The sequence below is a fragment of the Microtus pennsylvanicus genome, chromosome 18, assembly GCF_037038515.1.
Source record: "Microtus pennsylvanicus isolate mMicPen1 chromosome 18, mMicPen1.hap1, whole genome shotgun sequence".
NCBI lineage: Eukaryota > Metazoa > Chordata > Mammalia > Rodentia > Cricetidae > Microtus > Microtus pennsylvanicus.
The window spans coordinates 14040502-14062703 of NC_134596.1; the positions used below are offsets into that span (position 1 = coordinate 14040502).

Consider the following 22202-nt stretch of genomic DNA (forward strand, 5'->3'; position numbering starts at 1 on the left):
TTTGGGGATCCTGTTTTCTTTGGATGGATACCTTGCTCCATCCAAAGATATATAGTAGGGAGGGCCTTGAACCTTCCACAAGGAATGTGCCTTATATTCTCTGAAGATTAGAAGGGGGTGGGGTGGGAAGGTGTGTGGAGGTAATGGGAGGGAGGGAGTGGGAACTTAGATTGGTATTTTTTTAAAAATCTAATAAATTTTTAAAAAGAAACAAAAAAAGAAGCTAAAAATCTAGGTTTTTATTAAGCTGCTTCAGTTCTTTGCTTACAGCTCATTTCAATTTGAGTTTCTTAAGTATCTCCGTCTCTAGTGAATCCAGTTTTCATATCCTCACTCATCTTCAACATTTCATTCAGCTGTTTTTGTGTGCAGGTGGGTTCTTGGACTTCAATCGGGAGTTTATTTTTGCCCTTTTTGTGTTCAGTTATGTTCACCCAGATTTTTTTCATGCCATTTTGAAGTCTTTGAACATTTTTATAATTGTGGTTTTTGAATTCTGTGTCTTGGGTTTGATCCAAGCTGCTTTTGGAGACCATGACTATGAGATTGGTGGTTTGTGTCCTGATTTTTATTGCTTTCATTTCTGTAATGTGATCTGGGTATCTGGAGTTAGTTAATTGTTTTTTTCCTTTTGATAAAAATTTTATCCCACAGAGCCAGAGTGAGTCCCAAATGGAGCTATAAAGCTTTGGAGAACTCAGACCTCTTCTAGGGACTGGTTGTGTGGGCTAGGAGTTTAGTACATAGAATCTTTGTGCAGAGTGGATGGAGTCTTCAGCGAGCAGGGTTTCTTACTGGACCAACTTTAGTCTTGTTTGAGCACCTAGCAGAGAAGGCCTTGGGCAGATGTGGAACTGTTCAAACACTAAATGGTCTGTATGCCATGAAAAATTACTTTTTAAACTCCAAATTTTCAGTATTAAAAATAAATAGCTATTAAAGTTGATCAGTTTCTTTTTCCATTTCCCTTGATATGGTAATGTTTATTGGATTTTATGTTCACTCAACCTCTTTGGAGTATATTCTTGTTGGTTTTAATTCCTTTTGTTTTGTAGTAGAAAGAATGATTTTTTTATATGAATGACTATAATTACATGCGCAGTGTTTTCATTTTTTATTATCTTTGTGTTTAAAATATTGTATATTTCCACGTGCGTCTCCTTTTAGCTCAGGAATTATTTACCTGTGTGTTATTTAGTTTCTGAATATTAGGAACTTTTCTTTAAAATTTATTACTGATCTTCACAGTTCAATCTCATCATTACTCTGATGTCAGATGGCACCTACCATACTGTCTCAGTATTTTGAAGTGGACTGAGATGTTTTAAGGCTCAACATAAGCCTGTTCGAATGAGTAGAGGACTGTGTGTACCTTAGAAGCCAAGCACTTGCCTAGTGTGTTCGAGGCCCGAGGCTTATTCCCTAGCCCCAGTGTTTTAATCTAGTATTAATCTTTCAAAAACCAGTGGATGGTTTGTTAGCTCTATCTACTGTATTTTTGTTTTATGTTTGACTTACTTCTAGTCTTTACTGCTGTCTTCTAATTTCTTGCTTTTATTTTCCTCCTTTTAAATTAATTTTTTAATTTTAACAGCTTATTACTGATATATGATGTATTATTATCATAATCATCCCTCCATGGCCTTCTCCTAGCCCTTCCCATTTTTGCCAGTCCCTTTCTTTTCTCCAAGATAGCTGTGGTGTGTGAGAACGCATACTTGTGTTGTGCCAGTCCTGTGTCGTGAGTTCATGATTACCACAGTATGGTATACCCATAAGAGACAGATTGCCTAACTGCTAAAGTCTTCAGGCTGTGTCTGGTCTTGTCTGGTCTTTAAAGTTTTCACACTGTCACTACAACCTCTTTGGCATCTGAGGGCAATCTTCTAACCATATGGAGATCTGCTGGTAATCTTTTTACTTTGTTGTAGAAGAATCAGAGAGCATAACTTATGTGATTTTATCCTTTGAACATTCTAAAATGTTAATTTTGTCTTAGGGTATAATGTTCCATCTGTAAGAGTATTTCGGAGGGTCTGGGTAAATGGTTCAGTGGGGAAAGTGCTTGCCGCACAAGCAGGAGGGTCTGAGTTTTAATCCCCAGCACAACTGAGCATGGTGACACTTGTCTATATCCCCAGACTAGAGGGGTCAGAGGCAGGAAAATCTTGAGGGTAGTTTGACTGGCAGTCTAGCTCAGTGAGCTCCGGGTTCAGCGAGACACCCTGTCTCAAAAGGTAAAGTGGAGCTGGGTGGTGGTGGTGCATGCCTTTAATTCCAGCACTCAGGGAGGCAGAGGCAAGGGGATCTGTGTGTGTGTGTGTGTGAGAGAGAGGGGGGGGTTGACCTTTTGCCTTCATGTATGTGTACACATAGATGTACATGACACACGCACACAGTTTCTGTAATCTGAGGCTTTTGAGGCATGATTCTGTTTGTACTTGGGTTATTGTTTTCAGTGGTATGCTTGAATCTAGTTTTGCGATAAGCAAGGTTCTTTGCATCCCAAGTAGATATCTGCTGCCTCAAAGCCTGTTCTGTCTTCCATTTTAGAGTGGGGGCAATCGTTTCCCACTGGCTGTTACCCTCTCTTCCATTTGCATCCTTTCTGTGCTGTGTTTCAGATGCCCTTTAAACCAGTATACAGGTGAACTCTGCACTCACCTGCCAACCTGCTGCTTTTACCTGGAACATCTGTGTCTTTACCTTTAATTAGGGTCATATGTGAGTTTGCATTCAGTCGTCTCATCAAGTACTTCCTCTTCCTATGCTTTGTTTCTTCTGACTCTTCTTCCTATTTTTTGCTTCATTTCGTAAAGATTCTTTTAAACTTGAGTTTTCACGATATATCCAGCATCCTGCCTCTTCTCATCATCCCCATGCTCCCATCCTTTGGACCCTTCTCCTCCTCCCCGAGGATGAGACAGAGGCCTCCTGACTCATCTCATAGCTCCTCTCCTTACTCCCACTTCCCACCCTCCCCCCAGCCATCTGCACATAGAACAGCAGCCAAAGAGAGTCTCTAAGCATGCAAGCTCCACTGGCTTGTAAGTCTGTAGTGGTGCCTGCATATACACAAAGAGAAAAACCATTATTATCATGGAACTTCCCAGGTCTCGGGGCCTCAGTTCTGGCCACCTCTAGAGCTTACACTTCCCATCAGATACATGTTCCCCCCCTCTCAGGTCCTCAGCCTCTGTGGCTCTTCCCAAAGATCCTGCACTGGCTTGTTTCCTTCTCCCTTTTGTTCCAGAATGTTGACCTAAAGCATATCTCTTGCTCCAAAAGGGATAAGAGTTTCTTCTAAGTCAAACATAACAGACCTTTGCCTGGGAGCATGGACTCAGGTTTCCCTGAGAGACATGGCCCATCATAGTAGTGACTGCATGAGGGCTCATTAGTCAGAGAACGAAACAAAACTCCTTAGTCAGTGTGTTTACCAAATGTATTGGTGGGTGTATCAGGGATATGCATCGCAGCAGAGTGGGGAGATGTCTGCTCTAGGCTTCAGATGCTCCCTGGTGGCATTCTTATCTATTGGTGTAAGCTAGTGGCTGATTAGCTAATATATCCCAGAGTTGCCTGGAAGTCAAGAGGATGCTAGGTCAGATGCACAGGTGGGTGATGCATGGGGAACTAAAGGTAGACCAAGATAACCGTGGTTGTTGATCTATACCGCTCCAACTCTGTACATTGGCTGAGCCCTCACCTGTCCTCAATCTGCAGAATTTCAACACAGGTGGTTTTTCCAGGGACCTTTTCTCAGTGAGGCCTGCCTTGAATATCTTCACTTGTCTCAGCTTCCCCCGTCCTTGCCTTCTTCCTCTGTATACACTGTTTCCCATGATGGCCAGCCACTTTCTGCATCCTGTGCAGCTATGAAGTATGGCATTGATTACTGACTTGTGTGCCATGTATACAGAAGAAGCCCCAGTGGAACCCTGCCTCTTCCAGTCAGTGATACACCCTGTGCGTTCCCTATAATACCTGGCCATAGGTGATGCTCCAAAGATGATGTTAAACAGATGTGCGGCTTTCTCATTGCCTTTTGTAATGTGTGAAGGTCATGCACAGTTATTAACCTTACCCGAGAGATGGCAGCACTGAACATTTAATCAAAGACTAAAGGTTGCCAGCATTGCTGCTGTCTTCTGGATTTTACAGTGACCTGTGAAGATTTTTAAGACATACTTTTATTGTTACTGTTTTGTTTTACTTTACCTTGAAAGGTGGAACAAGAACAGATATTTGGTTGTTTTGTATGACACTGAATCAGGAACTTAAGTATTGAACTACATAACTTTGCAGGCTGAAAGCCACGTGACCTCGAGTTGTAGTCATTACAGAAACTAACCAAGCTGCAGACATTTATCACGTTTTTACATTGGCCCCAAAAACTTAGTAGTTAAGACTGCTCTAGAGGTGTCGAAAGCCACTCGATCCAGAACATTTGACATAAAAAATGCTTTGTGCTAACAATTCACTTCCAGGAACCTCCCAGAATCTATCCAGAAACTACTCTGAGTTGAACCCTGCAGCTCCCAGGAATGTAGCTGGTTCCAGAGCCCCTCCTGTTGCAAAGCACCCTCCCTAGACACCACCTCTTTAGGTTGCTAGTCCCAGAGTAGCACTTCAGGGAGTCTGAAGTCCCCATGGGAACACATGGGGCACAAGTGAACGTTTCTAATGGAAGAGTGATGGGGTAGGGTAGTCTTAGGTGAAATGCGGCTCATAAACCGTGGGATTTGGGCCAGAGGGAATGTAAGGCATTTCATTTGTTCTTGCCTGCATTCTCTTAGACCCAGGAGCATACAGCTTCTGAATCTGCCATGGGCAAGCAGCAGGTGCCTCAAGGTACAGTCCCAGGAAGCATCCCTATGTGGGGTCCAGGTACTGTCCGGTCAGATTTCTACCACTCAGGGCACTTCACGCACCAGCCAGCTGGTGTAACTCATCCTCTGCTCAGAGGAAAGCTGTTGTAGCAGATGGCCCTCCTGGCCAGTGGAAACTACAGTTTCTGCCCTGCTCCGGTGGGATGCCTTAGCTCAGAGCAGACTAGGCAATGACTTTCTCTCCTCTTAGCATCCTGGATTTTCTCCCTCCTGTGCTAAGCTGATGCATGCTTTCGTCTCCATTCTCCACTAAACTCTTCGCCTCCCACTACTGTCGAGGTGCTAGTTACAGAGCTCGAAGATACGGCCTCTGAACTGTGCACTGTGCACTGTGAGCTCCTCTCTCCTGGCCTTTTACGTCAGCTGTTCCCCTGCACAGCTCCAGGGAGCTGCACTCCTGGAGTCTATCTCTCGCTTAAGTGTCCCTTCCCTGAAATGGAGCATTGGCTTCCCTGGAAAACTGTTACAGCTAACTGTTATCACAAATATAATGAAGTGTGTCTGTTCAGTGAAGCAAGTTTTAAAACATTAATAGTGCCCTTCAATATAGGCTCTCCTGCACTAATATTATACACAAATGCTACACCTGTGCTTATATTTGTAAATAAGAATGTGATCATGTTCTTCTTGTCTTTTCTCTTTGCGTGTCATGCTGAAGGTTCCTTAGTAAAGTGCAGAGCTACAAACAACATGATATCCTTCCACACCAGCAAGTCAGGTCCAATTAACTTTTAAATGCTATGTAGCACTTATGTGTGAATACAGCCAATTTACCCAAATAAACCCCCAGTGGAAAGCATTCTGACCCTCCCTAGATTCTCTCACTTCAAAATCTCTTTATTAAATATCATCGAACATCCTCAAATACACTTGTGCTTTTATTTCTGTAAGATATGTTTCCCCAAGTGAAACCACTGAGTCAACAAGTGCTTATGTTTTGAATTTAAACAGCTTGGAAATTTTCGCATCCACATTGAAAGTGCAGCATCGTGTGTCAGTCAGTAAAAATGTCCTGAAGTGGCTGCCGCGTTTCTTCTCGTGCCTGTGTCTGAAGAGGAGCATGGCTGTCTGGCCCTACTTCCTGTGGAGTGTGACTCAAATGAAATTTCATCTAATATATTTACAGTTCATTTTCTTACGTGTGTATTTTCGTCTGGATTTTTTTTTTTTTGTGAATGAGAGGAGTCCTTGTCCTGTTTCACTTGTTAAATGAACCATTCTTCTCTGAATAAGGAGAAATTGTCTCCTGATGATGGGCAGCAGAATCTCCATCCTGATTGTTCCGATGTTCGTGTCCTCTATTGTTGAGAATGTGTTAATATACGTTAATATAATAATTTAGGTCAGTCTCTTTGCAATGTTTTGTTGACTTTCTTCTGCTTGTATTTTTAATAATTTATTTTTGTTTTACGTGCATTGGTATTTTACCCACATGTATGTCTGTGTGGGGATGTTGAATCCTCTGGAACTGGAGTTACAGACAGTTGTGAGCTGCCTTGTGGGTATAGGAACTGAACCCAGGTCCTCTGGAAGAGCAGTCAGTGCTTTTAACATCTCAGCCATTTCTCCAGCTCTCTCTGCTTGTAAGCATTTCAGTGTGAAAAACATTGAATATTTGTAAATATATACAGAACAATACAACACACCCTATGTATCCATCACCAAGTATTTAGAATGGTAAAGTTGTGGCCAGCCTCACGTGTATGAATGTGTGTGTGTGTGTGTGTGTGTGTGTGTGTGCACATGCACAAGCAATTGTTTTAGTGCCCTTGCATGTGATTGTGTTGGCCACGGCATTAAAAAAAAAAAGATGTTCACTGTTCTCATTAATATTCTTATTCAGAGCATCCCTGTGTTCATCTTTTAAAATAGTCATATGAGCTTACCCAAAATGCAACAGTGGAAATTACATCCCGGTGTCTTGTCCGTTTTGAAAGACATGATGTTTGTACCATGCCTCCTTTTGCTGTAATCTGTGCTGACCACCTTGACCTGCCTATGTCCTGTGACTTTTAGGCAGCCTCTGTTCACTTGGGTCAGAAGAGCTGGATGCTGTCACCTTCCTGTTGACTTGTTTGTTTCTTCCACCCGAGGCTGAAATGAGTTCATAAGTTCATAGCTGCGAAACTTATTGCCTGAGACCTCCTCCAGTGGCATGTTGTCTATAGTTGATCCTCAAAGCGAGAGGGGTATTTATGGAACACTGATTATAGCCTTGACCATGCTGGACTGGAGACACAGACAGGCATAAGCCCCACCTCCTAATAGAACTGATGGCACACCAGGAAAGAGAACAGAGAGCTGATTGGTTCTAAACAGTCAGGCACACTTCCTGGAGGAAGAAGTACGGAAGTAAAACTGAGGACGCAATATGAATGAGCCATGCAAGGGAGCATCATGCCGTGAGAGGAAGGCAAGGGCAAGAAGCCTTTAGTCAGAAGCAGCTTCAGCACAAATCCTGAAGGTACAAAGTGAACGGCTCAGAGGGTGGGGGTGAGACGTACAGAGAGTGTTTGGACCCTGGAAGTGATGAGAGATCTCCAGTGGAGCATGATAAGAGTCCACAGTTCATCCACCAGAAAAGGAAGAGAAGAGTGACCAGGGAGAAGAGTAAAACAACCTGATGGAAGGAGGGGGTGAGCTTACGGAAGGCAGCTGTAGTCAGGTGGGTACTTAGAATCATAAAGGCTGAGCGGCCTCTGCCACAGAAATCTGTTCACATGTTCTCAGGGCCGGACAGTTCCAGGCCAGTGTGCCATCATGGTTGGAGTCAGGTGTGGGCTGTCCTCTGGATTTGCAGACCACTGTTTCCTAGCTGCCTCCTCACACAGTAGAGAGGCCGGAAACTTTCCCATCACTCTTATCAGCGCTCCACCCCCCTGACCTCACTCCTCCCCAAGCCCCAACTCTGTGGAGGGTTGGGACCCAGCACATGGGATTTATGATTGTACAACTGATAGAATTCAGTTCATTGCAGGGACGGTTAGTATCCTGAGAGGATGACAGGAAATAAGCATGTGTATAGATTCTGAGATAAACAAGGGTAGAACACTGACAAAGGACAGCAAACTGAGGACACTCACAGTCAGAGGTGAATGCAGCATACATACGGAAAGTAAGGCTAAAAATCTGGCAAGGAGTGGAGGGTCACAGAGGGACTTTAGGTTGAAGTAGGCTCTGTGGTCCAGGAGCGAGTGAGTCATGGGTGTGAACGGCTGTGGGTGTCCTCAGGAGAAGGCATGAGTGTGGGTTCCCATGGGAAAAGGTTAGGGAATGGGATGAAAGGATGGAAGTCTACAAACAAAGGGTAAAAATATTAGTCGTCATAGCTATACTTCTCTAACACGGAACGCCCTCGAAGGCTGACTAGGTGTCAAGGTGTTACATTGCTTTAACATGAAAAGGGGAAGCATTTGATGGACCGAGTGTAGTGGAACCACCTTTGCGGCTCAGAATCCACGCTTCTATAGCAATGTAACTGACAGTGACCACATTGAATTGTCTGCTTAGGGCAGTGAAAGGCAGGCCGCACTATCAGAGTTTAAGCAGGCTGCTAAGTGGGGACTAAGTGTGGTGCATGGGGAGAGGGGTAAAGGAATGGGCAGTCACCTGAGCTACTCTGCACTGGCTCATGGAGCAGATGGATAGAAGTGAGCTAGAAATGGGTGGGCCTGATGATCGCTTAAGAGCGGATATCCTGGGGGGTCGGAGAGGTGGTTCAGTATTTAGAATACTTACAGCTCTTCCAGAGGACCCACAACCTGATTCCCAGCAACCACGTGACAGCTTAGAACTATCTACAGCTCCAGTTCCAGAGGACCCAATGTCCTCTTCCAGCCTCCACAGGTACCAGTCATGCATCCATACATATAGACAAAACATTCATACACATGAAATAAGGATACTATTTTAAAATCGTTAAAAATTAAATGTATTTTTTAAAGTATGAGAAATATGCCATCATTAAATCACTGTGGCTCCTGACAAAAGGCAGACAATGCCCAGTCTACAAATTTATCCGCTGATGACAGTAAAGAACCATGAATCATGACCCAGGAGATAAGTCACAGTGGGAAGAGAATCGTGTAACAACCTCATGTTTGCACTAGAGTGAGATGTCCGAATGGAGGTGCCACATGGCAGGTCTGCAGAACCAAGGCAAAGCTCAGAAGAAAGTTCAGATGTGGTTAGTTTAAAGATGACTGTATCTGGCCATTAGCCAGTGTATACATGACTCAAAATGTAAATCACAGTCACAGATGATTGTGTCAGTAACAAATAGGCCTGCGTCTCCACGAGCTCAAACCACCAAGGTTTCTTTTTGTGGAGCAGCTCGGATGGAGGAAGAGGGAGAGCAGGAGTAGCCAATGTTGAGCATGGGTAGTTCCATGTGGACAGGAAGGAGCAATCGTGTTGAATGTCTAGAAGCAAATCAGCAGTGGGTAATAATGAAGGGTTTAATGCCCATCATAGTGCATCCTTCTGGTCACTGATTATTTGATTCAGACTTATGGCTACCCATATATGAAAGTTGATTGTTTCCACTAACCTCCCACCTACCTCCGAACCAAGCACTTCTCTGTAAGACTCTGACACAGCTTTTCTTAGCCCAGAGACCTGTGATCCCAAAGGGCGTGTTAGTGGCATCACCCAGATGAACAGTCTCACACATATCACAGTGTGCAGTGGTGGACAAAGAACAAAGTAGTGGCAGGAAACACTCCCTCCAGAGAGGGGTAAGGGGAGGCAGATGGAACCACTGGGCACAGACATCCTGCAGTTGCCCAGGACAGAAGTTGAGAGAACCTAATGCTCTGGATCATTCTGTTCACATGCAGATGCTTCACTCTCCACTCTTCTGGGCCTCGCTCCTCACTCTCTGGAGGAGACCCCTGGACACTGAGGTCTCACTCTCTGGAGGAGACCCCTGGACACTGAGGTCTCACTCTCTGGAGGAGACCCCTGGACACTGAGGTCTCACTCTCTGGAGGAGACCCCTGGACACTGAGGTCTCTCTGGGATTGGCATTATTCACAGCCTTCTTCCTACCTATAGGTGCATATTAGGGGCTACACAGTAACTCTGGAACAGCCTTAGTTGGCTGCTGCTTGAGGCTCATGTGTCTTCTGCCCTGCAATAAGCTTTAGTCCTCAAGGAACTAAGATTAAATTTGTAGTGCTCATAGAGCTGAAGTTGTATAGGAACAAACTACCCAGTTGCTGATGCAATGGCCTTGGTTTCCAGTCAGTGCCGATGCCAGAGCCACACCCATATTGCTTCTGGAGCCTTCTGATGCTCCATTGCTTGTCATTGCTATTCCCAACCTACATATCTTTCACCCTTTCTTTCTTTTAATAGGTGACAGTGTGTGGAGCCACCTTCAAACAGCCGTAATCTACACACAATTCTTGCAAATAGATCCAGTCATTCCTTTCACTCTGGCCACTGGAGCCGCCCTCATCCCTGCCCACATACCATGAATGCTCCAGTTACGGTGTGAAAAGGCAATTAATTGCAGCTGTTGTTTCTAAGGAACCTCCCATTCGGTGCACAGCGGAAACCCAGTCTCAGTTCCCCAACACCCTTGCCTGCTGTACCCTGGCTCCTGCCACCCAGTCCCTTAGGGTAGCACCAAAGGCCTTTCTAGTGCAGGATAAGTGTGGTGCGATTAAATCAGTGATAGAGAGAGCGATGTTATTGTGTAGTGACACTCCGTCATGTGAAAGCAATTAATTAGCTTAATCACTAACCACAGACAAAAGTGAATTCAGTAAGTAATGAAGTACAAATTAACAGGAAATACCGGAAAGTAATGTTTATTTTGATGGGAAGGTATTTCCAAGCAAGCAACAAAAACACACACTCCAAAAGAGACATTAGAAATTTCATTAAATTTTTCATTTCTGGAGATAAAACAAAATAAAACCAGAGACATGCAGCCAATCACAAAAAAAAGTAATTGAAATGGAATATTTATAATACCATAAAAAGTGGCTTAAACCAATTAGAAAAATAGGCAAGAAAATTAATGAGGTGGAACTCCTAGGTATCTGAGAAAGAAGCATGTGTATAGCCCATGTGTGTAAAGTGCTCATTAAATTTAGAAATAATCAGAGAATAGTAAAATCAAAATAGTAATGTTCCTTGGTACCACACCTTGTCTGTTAGCCTAGCAAACAAATGCTCAGAAGCATATCTGTGGCCTGTGAAAAGCAAATGACCCGAATATATATCTTTGCTTTCTATTATCTCTCTGAAATCGAGAGGCATATGCATACACAGCAACAGCCCAAAGGTTTATAGCTCCCAGGTCTGTCTCTAGGCAAGGCTAGCTGCTTAGATGAAGTCTCTATCCAACAGTGCCCCCCAAACTGGCTGGAGCTTGGACTTAACGGAAGGTGTCAGTACACCTTCACTGAGGCGCATGTCACTTCCATCAAGGGTGGTTGTGCTGAAGCATCCTGGCTCTTTGCGATACTTTTCTGGAATGAGGTAGCACTACCATCTTGGGGGTGGCCTGCCTTCCTCTTCAACAACACTGAAGAACCAGGGGTGCTGTCTGGCAGCATCTGCCACCAAAGGATTCTAGGACCATCTGATAGACTGGAAGCCCAGAGCTTTCCTTTCTGACAACTAGTTGGAAGTCCCTGGGTTCTTCATGTGTCACTGTCCCTGGGATGTAATCTGCCCTTCAGGCTTCCTGCCACCTCTGAGATCAGTGGGAACAAGGGTTGATGGAGTCCTTTGGAGTGGAAGATGTGAAGCCCTAATGTAGCTCCTTGGTGCCCAGTACAGGCAGTTGTTGGTTGGGCCCATGTGTTCTTCATTTAAACCTTTCTGCTGCTTGGAGTAAAGACACACAGGAGGATTTAAGCCTTTCACACTCTGTATTTCATGACTTGATTTTCACACAGATCATGTGCCATTTAGTTGGTTTTATTAAAAATCTAAGAGCACTATGATTTCGTATAGCAAAGTTTCTCTCCATGGTATCAGAAGCTCCAGGTAGGGGGACCTTGGTAGTTCTGGTCCCTCCCTACTGACATCTCCTGCCTCTTTTGTCGTGTTTCTTATCTCCCTGAAAGAGATGTGCACAGAGCACCGTTTCTTGCTGAGCAACTGCACCACAGGCAGGCGTACATTGAGGAACACGTTTGCACATCTGTGCTTAGTGCTGGCAAAGCTTTGGAAGCTGTCAGCGCCCATACTCCATTCTGTGAGGAACCACCCGTATTCTGAGACATTCAGGAATATTTACCAAGAACCTCACATGATGGCTACTAAATATACATGTACCCCAGTCCACAGACTTTTATTGAGCACCCACTTCAGACCAGACACCATGCCAAGGTGGGAAATCATAAAAAAAAAGACAGCCCTGACCCCAGGAACCTAAGGTGATCTTATTAATTTAAGGTAGAGTAGAAAGTAAGTGATGATTGCATTGACTTAGAAATCATCTCATGAGTTTGTATTTGCACTCCTTAGAAGAAATATGCGGTGAGGTCATGGCTTTTTAATCTGACATCAGTGCATATTTGCAGTTCTCTAAAAGATCAACAGTGACTCAAGGTTTTTCTCTGGGGCAGGATGACGTGGATAGCATCTCCATGAAGCGAAAGCACACTCGTTTGGAGGAGTCCCCTGGAGCTGCTCTCCCTGACTGTTCAGCAAGCCATCATTACAAAATGTTACCTTAACTTCACCCAAACCTGATGTTCTGATGTCTGTACCACTGACAAACCACCTGCTGCCTGATGCTGCCCTACTGCACACTGTCTTAAAGCCTACCACGCGCACACATACATCCACACAACAAAGACGCAGACACATGCATACGTGTATACTATACACAAACCACATGTAAGTGAGCAGCAACTCTATTGAATGTGTCACAGGAGGGACTTAAACAGTCTGGAAAATGTGGACAAATGATTGCTATCCCCAGTTGGTGTCTTAAGAGCAACTCTTGACTCTTCTAGAATCTTTTCTCCATTTTAGAATGGATTGATTACTTTGCTGATAATATTGCCATTTTTGTTTCCATTAAGCCTTTCAGGGAATAGCTTTTTTTATTTATTCTGGATATGAAAAGTATTAGCTAGTAAGTTTGAAAGCAAGTAAGAACAGTGAAAGTCTGACTGTCTACAGCAGAATGCAGTAGAATTTTCTTCAGTTAGAGATGGTCTCTCTATCCAGTTTTACTGACTGGTTTAAGGGTACAGAACAGGCAGGTCTGTCTATTTCACTTTTTTAAAAAAAATTAATTTTTATTTCACACGTGTGAATGCTTGCCTGAGTGTGTGTGTGTGTGTGTGTGTGTATATATATGTGTATATATATATATATATATATATATATATATATATATATATGTACACCACTTGTGTGCCTGCCTGCAGAACAGGTCTTCTCTGTAAGAGCAGCAAGTGCTCTGTATGAATGTCTGAGCCTTCTCTTCTCTTCATCTGGTCCCATCCCCCACCCCACTTCCCATAACTCAGGTGACCATGACTATTCCATGCAGTCCTTACTCAGCTCTGGGAAGACCAAACTCTGTGACTTGCAGTGTCACTGGTGTGAACCAGATGCAGAAAGTCCAATACTGCACATTCTCACAATTAGAACCCAAGTCAGTCTCACAGAAGCTGAGCCTGGGATAGTGGTTAAAGGAGGCAGTGCACAGGAGATGCTGGTCAGTGACATAGGTAAGCTCTGATGTCCTGTTGCTTGGTGAGTGGCTGTGGTTGGCAATGTGTTGTCTACTTCAAAGTAACTAGAAGATAGAATTTTAAAGATTTCAGCCTGAAGATACAGTAAGATGATTAATGTCCTCGTCACCTTGATGTGATTGTCCCACAGTAAATTCTTGTATCAAAGCACACTGCATCTCATACAGTTGTAAAATTATGTCAGCTAAAGTAAATTAAGAAGAGCTTAATGAAGAGAGGCTCTTCCAGTCATGTCTAAAATGCAGCAGGAGTTACTGCTGGGCCGGGTAGAGGGCATAAAGGACACTCAAGTTAGTTCCTGTGTCTTTGAACTGGCCAGATGGAAGCGTGAGGCAGAGCTAATCAAAGGTGGGAGTTACAAAAAGAGGCTCTCTGCACCCGAATTTGTGTGTTTACTATACAAGTGGAGTAGCATAGTGACCCCAAAATGAAGCAGGATTTAAAAATATGTCACAGCTCTTAGCACATAAATCATAAAGGGAAACTGACAAATAAAAATGATAATAAAAGGCGAATATGCCTTTCAGTGAACCAAATCCCAGAAAGCATCACAGATGGAGAAAATATTAACAATAAATTGATATGATTAGATATATGATTAAATCTAGAATTGTAGTTTCTGTGGTGTCGGGGTCCCTACTGATTTGGGTTTTCTTATTCACTTATCCAGGAACCAAATATGAATTCTTTTATGGACCTGCGAGATTAGTTACAAGGGAACAAAGCAATTTAAGTGGCAGACCCAGTGCTTAAGCGTAAAGAAATAGCCACTGTACAGAGTATGGTAGCCAGGAACTATTATGGAAGCAGGATTTGGAGGGTGAAGGTGAAGGGAGTGAAATTGGAGAAATCTTATGAACTGGCTAAGACATGACAGCAATTATTCAGAAAAAAAAAAGTGGGTTCCGGAGCTAGGAAGAAGACTCGGTAGCCAAAACGCTTGCCATAAAAGCGTAAGAACTGGATCCCTAGAACCCACATAAAAACTAGGCAAACATGGTGGCTTCTGTAACCATAGCACAATGTGTCCCAGGGCAAGCTGTAACTAGACTTCCAGATCAGCAAGCTCAGGTTTTACCGGGAGACCCTGCTCCAACAAATAAAGTGCAAAGTGATTGAGAAAAACACTTGAAGTCACTTTGGTTATACACACATAGATGTGTGTGTGTGTGTGTGTGTGTGTGTGTGTGTGTGTGTGCGTGCACGCACTCACATAGCCTCACATATGTAAACACACACACTAAACACATGCTCTGGTTAGTTTTTTTGGTCAAATTGATACAAGCTAGAGTCATCTGGGAAGAGGAACCTCAATTGAAAAAAATGCTTCTATCATGCTGACCTATAAAGAAGACTATAGGGCGTTTTCTTGGTTAACAACTAACGTTAAAGGGCTCTGCTCAGTCTGGGAGGTGCCATCCATAGGCAGATCTTCCTGGGTTTTATGAGAGAGTAGGCTGAGCAAGCCATGAAGAGCAAGCCAGCAAGCAATGTTCTTCCATGGCCTCTGCTTAATTTTCTGTCTCAGATTCTTGCCTTTAGTTACTACCTTGGCTTCCCTGATAATGGACTATAGCCTATAAGTCGAATGAACCCTTTCTTCCCCAAGCTGTGTGTAACCATGATGTTTATCACAGCAATAGAAAACAAACTAACACAGCACACATACTCAGAAAAGGACTCTGTGAGAAAAGTTGCAAAGAGCCTAGGGGCTGGCTCAATGTAGTCATTGGAATATGCAAAGCTCTGGCTCAAACAGCAGCACTACAAAAAAATAAAGAGGTATTATGATACATAGGAATGTTGGCTTATCTGCAAAACTTGACTTTCAGGAACAAACAAGTGCCAAATAATAAAAAGGTAAAGCAGATAGATGCTGAGACCACTTGAGTCTCAAGCTAATAACTATAGTAACAGGCTATTACTTATTAGATAGGAAATGATTATTAGTGAAAACATAAATGTCTATATTGAAAGCTAGTGGAATACTAGACAAATAAGGATAAGGGACGGTGATCTGTGTTCGGAGAGTGCAGAGAAATTAGAAAGTCACCGAGTACTAATCCATTCAGATACGTGTATCCCTAAATGTGGGGGCTGGTGAGAAATGGACTAGTTAAACACCTATTACCCTGCAAGATATATATTAATTACAATGGAACAACCTGAAATTTTAAGTGGAGAACCACTAAATAGCAACGAAGCCTTAACAAAGAGAAAATTAGCATTATCAGTATTAGACAAAATGACACCGTCTGCCCCGATGTTCACTGGAGACTGACTGTCACTACCATGGTATTCCAGCCAGAATGTAGCAAAGTATAATCATGTGCCTTGCAAGACAGACCCCAACTGAGCGACATTCCACACACAAGAACTATGTTATGGCCGTAAAAGAAGAGTCTGAGTAATGATTTCTGGTTTTTAAAATCTAGATTAGAAATATGAGAATGAAATGTAAGGTGGAATCCTGGACCACAAGATACTGTTTTACTGCAAAGGATGTTGTTGGGACAGTGGAGAATTGGCATGGATATGACTCCAATGACTCCCAGGCTTGTGAGTTGGAATCTGGTTCTCCTATGTGAATTAATAAGCAATTGGACCGAAATACTGATGTAGTTAGGTATGCATATGCATGTAACTGTGTACATATATGCATATGCATGTACACAATATGCATATTTAGCATGTCACCAGTAACTATCTCTCTGGTTGTTTCTTTTAGTCTCTGATGTGTATTTTATAGTTTTAAAATTATTTAACTTCCCAGCAAACTGAACTGAGTGCAGTAGCAACTTTGTATCTTACTTCAGCACTAAAGGTGAGTGGCAACCACCTGTGTCCTTCACCCTCAGAGCCACTGTGCTGCAGACTACCCAGAGGAAGAATTTAATCTCATTTGGTTACTTTGTCACAGGATTTGGGAACAGAGTGTAATGTCTGTTTACAACTCAGAGGGGTGTGTTCAATGGTAATTTGCATTCATAATGTGTATTTTTGCCTTCACTGTTATTTCACAGAGTGGCTATTACATATTTCAAATCAAGCAAGGTCATTCATTGGACAGGGAAGGCAAAAACAGGGACTGATCTTTGAGGACCTAAATTCTCTGCCAGGAACAGCCATGAGGACCTCTAGAAGACAGCTTTCACAACACTCTTCATCCTCCAGCTCTTACATTCTTCCTTCCAGCTCTTCTGCGGTGTTCTTTTCTGATAATCCTTATGCCTCTTGTAGTTGGATAGTCTCTCTTCCCTAGATTTGGGAGCTTTTCTTCTTTGATTTTTTTTATTGAAAATATTTCCTGTGCTTTTGGCATGGAATTCTTCTTCTTCTGTGTCCGTGATTCGCAGATTTCATCTTTCCATGGTATCTAAAGTGCTCACATCTTCCACTCATTAATTTATCATTGTCTTTGAGCTAATACAGTTGTCTTCAAGACTCAGTATTCTGTCTTCTCCATGACTCATCCTATTAGGCATTCCATTGAGCATTTATGTGACTTATTGAAATTTTCATGTCATTTTCATTTCCTTTAGTATTTCTGCCTCTTTGCTAAATTCTATTTTCACATCCTGAACAGACTTCACTATTTAATTCAGCAGTTTACTTGTGTTCTCTTGGAATTGACCTAGAAGATTATTTATGAGCTCTTTGAATTCATTCAAGAGTTTATCTGTATCCTCTTTGAAACTGTTGGCCATATTTATAATAGTTCCTTTAAATTCTTCGTCTGGGATTTTGTTTAATCCAGTCTCAATGAGGGACATTTCTATGGGATTGGTAGTTTTGGAGAAAAACACACTGTTTCAGCTTTTCATGTTACTTGTGGGTTTTTTGCATTGATATTTCTGCATCTGGAGTTAGTTCATTGATTAAGACTTTCTGGTACATCTGTATTGACTGATCAATTGGATCAGTTCTTGGTGACCCATCAGCCTAACTTAGAGAAGTTGGTTGTTTCTGAAGTTTAGTTGTGGGGCCACTCAGTGCTGATTCCCTTACTTGGGTAGCTGAAGTGATCTCTGCTTAGCTAGGTGTGGGGTGGCTTCTGATAGCATGAGAGGGATCCATGCAGAGTAGCAGAGTTTATCTTTTTTTTTGACAGTTTTTTTTTATTTTTTAATTTATTTACTTATTTATTAAAGATTTCTGTCTCTTCCCCACCACTGCCTCCCATTTCCCTCCCCCTCCCCCAATCAAGTCCCCCTCCCTCATCAGCTAGAAGAGCAATCAGGGTTCCCTGCCCTGTGGGAAGTCCAAGGAACCCCCACCTCCATCCAGGTCTAGTAAGGTGAGCATCCAAACCGCCTAGGCTCCCACAAAGCCAGTACGTGCAGTAGGATCAAAAACCCATTGCCATTGTTCTTGAGTTCTCAGTAGTCCTCATTGTCCGCTATGTTCAGCGAGTCCAGTTTTATCCCAGGCTTTTTCAGACCCAGGCCAGCTGGCCTTGGTGAGTTCCTGATAGAACATCCCCATTGTCTCAGTGTGTGGGTGCACCCCTCGCGGTCCTGAGTTCCTTGCTTGTGCTCTCTCTCCTTCTGCTCCTCATTTGGACCTTGAGATTTCTGTCTGGTGCTCCAATGTAGGTCTCTGTCTCTGTCTCCTTTCATCGCCTGATGAAGGTTAATATTCAGGAGGATGCCTACATGTTTTTCTTTGGGTTCACCTTCTTATTTAGCTTCTCTAGGATCACGAATTATAGGCTCAATGTCCTTTATTTATGGCTAGAAACCAAATATGAGTGAGTACATCCCATGTTCCTCTTTTTGGGTCTGGCTTACCTCACTCAGGATAGTGTTTTCTATTTCCATCCATTTGTATGCAAAATTCAAGAAGTCATTGTTTTTTACTGCTGAGTAGTACTCTAATATGTATATATTCCATACTTTCTTCATCCATTCTTCCATTGAAGGGCATCTAGGTTGTTTCCAGGCTATTACAAACAATGTGTTTTCATATGTGAATATCATTCTTCAATAAAGAGACGGGCCAGGCCAGTGAGGCTGCTCACTGGGTAATAGTGCTTGCTGCCAAGACTCAAAACCTGGATTCAAGCCCTGGAACCCACATGGTAGAAACGACTCCCAAAAGGTGTGCTCTGACTTGTGTGTGCCCCCGTGCATGCATTCTTGCATGCTCTCTTTGTGCTTTGTGTTCTCCCAAACCCCCCCCCTCTCTCTCTCTCTCACACACACACACACACACACACACACACAATAGCAATACATTTTTAAAATAAAGGGCAATAGACATTAGAGACCATAAAAGAATCTTTACGTAAAGCTCACAAATAGGTGGGCTAAGGATTTCTACAGTTCCCGTCTGTGCACATTTTGGAAGAGTTGACTGGCACACGGCTAGACGTTTATTAGTTTTCTATTGATTGTTTTATTTAGTTTAAATGTTTTGACTCACACCAGCAAGCCACAGCCCCTTTCTGAAAGAGCCAGGAAGATCTTTAAAGAAGTGAATTATGCCATGACAGTCTCTGCTTGAAACTTGCTCAACAGTTACACTAATCTGAGGTCAGTAGGATCTACAGAATAAGGTCCTATCCCAAGGAACAAAACATGAACACACACACACACACACACACACACCCCACACGCACTCATGCATACATGCCCATGTATCAGTAAGCAGTAGGATATCTAGTAAGGTCAGTATTTCGGGAAACAGACTACCACTGCAAAGACAGTTAGGACACAGCTTAAAAGCACAGGCCTTTAATACCAACTCCTTTGGATGGCAAACTCAAGGTCAGCCTAGACCACAGAGTGAGTTCAAGGCCACCCTGAGGAGTTAGTGAGACCCACCCCTCCTTTTGAAAAGTAAAAAGAAGGCTGAGAGTGTGACTCAGCACTTGCCTAGCATGGAGGAGACCCTAAGCGTAATTCCTGGTACTGAAAAAGAAAGAAGGGAAGGGAAAAAAAGAAGGGAAGGAAGGGAGAAATGGCCAGTTGCTGTTCACACTTCCTGGCAGGTGGCATGCCATGTCGTAGCAAGGCTGGTCAGGAAGGCAAGAGATGGAGAGCTCTGGGCAGGGATTTTGACTCGTGTCTAGAGGAAGGAGTGATGACAGAATAAGCCACAAGAGCAAAGGTAGCCATGAGATCAAAGCATGGACCATTGGCGGAGTTTTTCCTCCTTTGTCCATGCTCTAATTGATTGCTTGTCTTCAGTGTTGCATCTTATGAGTTCCCCCACGAGTCTGGGTACGTTCTTTTTATCAGATAGGTGATTTGCAAATCTGTCTCAACCTATATCTTCTCTCTTCACTTTAGAATAATATCAATAGGCACATATTAATGAGAATGTTTGTAGACTACAGTGTTGCAGTTTGATTAGTTTGTGCAATTTATAATGTGAACAAATCAAACTTATTATCATATCCATTGCCTTAAACACTTGCCATTTCTCTGGAAAATATTCAAAATCCTCTCTGCTAGCTATTTGGGGGTATATAATAAATACTTTGATGCCTCAAGGTCAATCACCAAGCAAAAGATTTCATTTTGATAAGGTTTAATATGTTGGTTTTGTTCTCAAAGTCACAAAGACCTGTGCCCCAAATATTTTTTCTAAAATCTCATAGATTTATGTTTTACACATAAGTCTATTATCTAGCCTGGTGTAGTAGCCTCTGCCTGTAACCATAGCACTTTGTGGACAGAGACAAAAAGGGCAAGCGTCTGAAGTCATCCTGTGCTGTATAAATGGACCCCTCCATGTCTCAAAACACCAGAACTGAGTCTCTCGCCCATACTGGCTGATATCCTATGAAATGGGAGCCTAGGGTTAAAGTGGGGCAGTTTTGCTGACTGACGTCCAGTTTGCAAATGACTGCCCACCTGTTGACGAGAATGCTTTTTATCCCTATAGTTTCATGTTTGCCATTGTCAGAGACCAGGCACTTGCTTCTTCAGCACATATGCTAAATACAATGATGCAGCAAAGCTTACCATGGGCACCGTGCAAGGATGGCATGCAACTCTGTGGAGAATTCCATTTTAATGCCACTAAACTGTTTACTTAAAAATGACAGAGTTTATTTAACTTTTCCACAAATTAAAAAAACAATGTAACATGTAAACAACCCTGGAATGTACATTTTAATAAGTAAATCATATGAAATGTGTGTATAGTTTATCCCAGTAAAGCTGTTTTTACTCTAAAGGGGGAAATCAATTCTCTGTACCTATATGCATTGATGTCTAAATTCTCTGTTTTATGCCTAGATCTATATTGCTCAGCAGTAAACACTTTCTATATAACCCCAGTTATACAGCAGATTCTGGATCCTTTTTAAACCCATTTTTTTTTTGAGATTAGTTGTAGCCAAGGGTAGCCTAGAACTCACAGTGTAGCACCAGCTTCCCTAGAACTCTCATCAATCCTCCTGCCTCAGCTTCACCAGTACTAAGATTACAGGTGTGAGTTACCATGCCTGGCTTTACATGTTAAGTCTTAGATCGGATAGTCGTTGCTCCTGTTTCTTTAAAAAAAAAAAAAAAAAAGAGGAAGAAGCTGAGTGCCATATGGCTGCTCAGTTTTCCCCTCTGGAGGAGCCTCTGCGGGGTTTTCCATAGTGACCAAACACGTTTTTATTTCCTCCTCATCATGGGATCAGTTGCCGTCTTTGTGTGTGTGAATGACAGCCTTCCTGACAGGTGTTCTGTAGCATCTTATGACTTTGGTTGGTTTGTAGTTCCTGGGTGGTTAGCATGCCGAACACTTTCCGTGTACCTGCTATGTTGTCTTTGAGAGACGTCTATTCAGTTCACTGCCTGTTTCTAATAGACTCTGGAAAGTAGGGTTTTTTTCCTAATGAATTGATATGTCTTACAGATTTTTGAAATTAATCCCTTGTGTGGTTTGGAAACCTCGTCCCACACTCCGCCGGTTGCCTTTTCATCCCACAGACGTTTCCGTTCCTATATGGAAACTTCTTAGTTTGATGAAGTCCTTCTTGTCGGGTCTCTGGGATCATAGCCAAGAATCATCTCTAAGACCTAAGGCAAGAAGAGTTTCCCTTATGTCGTCTTTGGAAAACTTCACGGTTTCAGGACTTTATATTTGATACCTTAATCTGTTTTTGTCCTTAATCTGTTTTTGTCCTTTGTGGGTTTGCAGTTTTTGTATCTAGGGCAAGATTTGAATGTTTAAGGTAAGGTTAAGTCCAACTTCTTCCTTTGGCTGTGGGTATTCAGTCCTGCAGTGCCATTTGTTAAAGGAATTGCCTTTTTCTCCCTGGGTACATGGAGCACCCTTGTAGAGGATCATTCGCCTGGATCTGCATGGCTTTGGCCTAGGCTTTCAATCCACACTATCGTCAATGTGTCTGCTTTTAGATCAGTACCATATGGTTCTGATTTTTATAGGCTTTTAATACATTTTTTATTTGGGAGATGTGATGCCTCTATCTTTATTCTTGGTCAAAATTCCCTTGCCTACTTGGGTTTTTTTTTCCATACAAAATTTATAAATTATTTTTCTGTTTCAATAGGGTCTCCACTATGATTTTCCAAAGGCTGCATTGGAGTCACAAGATCACTTCGAATATTGTGGA

General features: G+C 42.7%; 1 protein-coding gene across 2 annotated transcripts in view; it reads left to right on the forward strand.

The window, feature by feature from the left end:
* Window positions 1-22202, forward strand: part of Otud7a (OTU deubiquitinase 7A) — a 258141-nt gene that overhangs the window by 88631 nt on the left and 147308 nt on the right. The gene's annotated exons all lie outside the window — the stretch shown is intronic.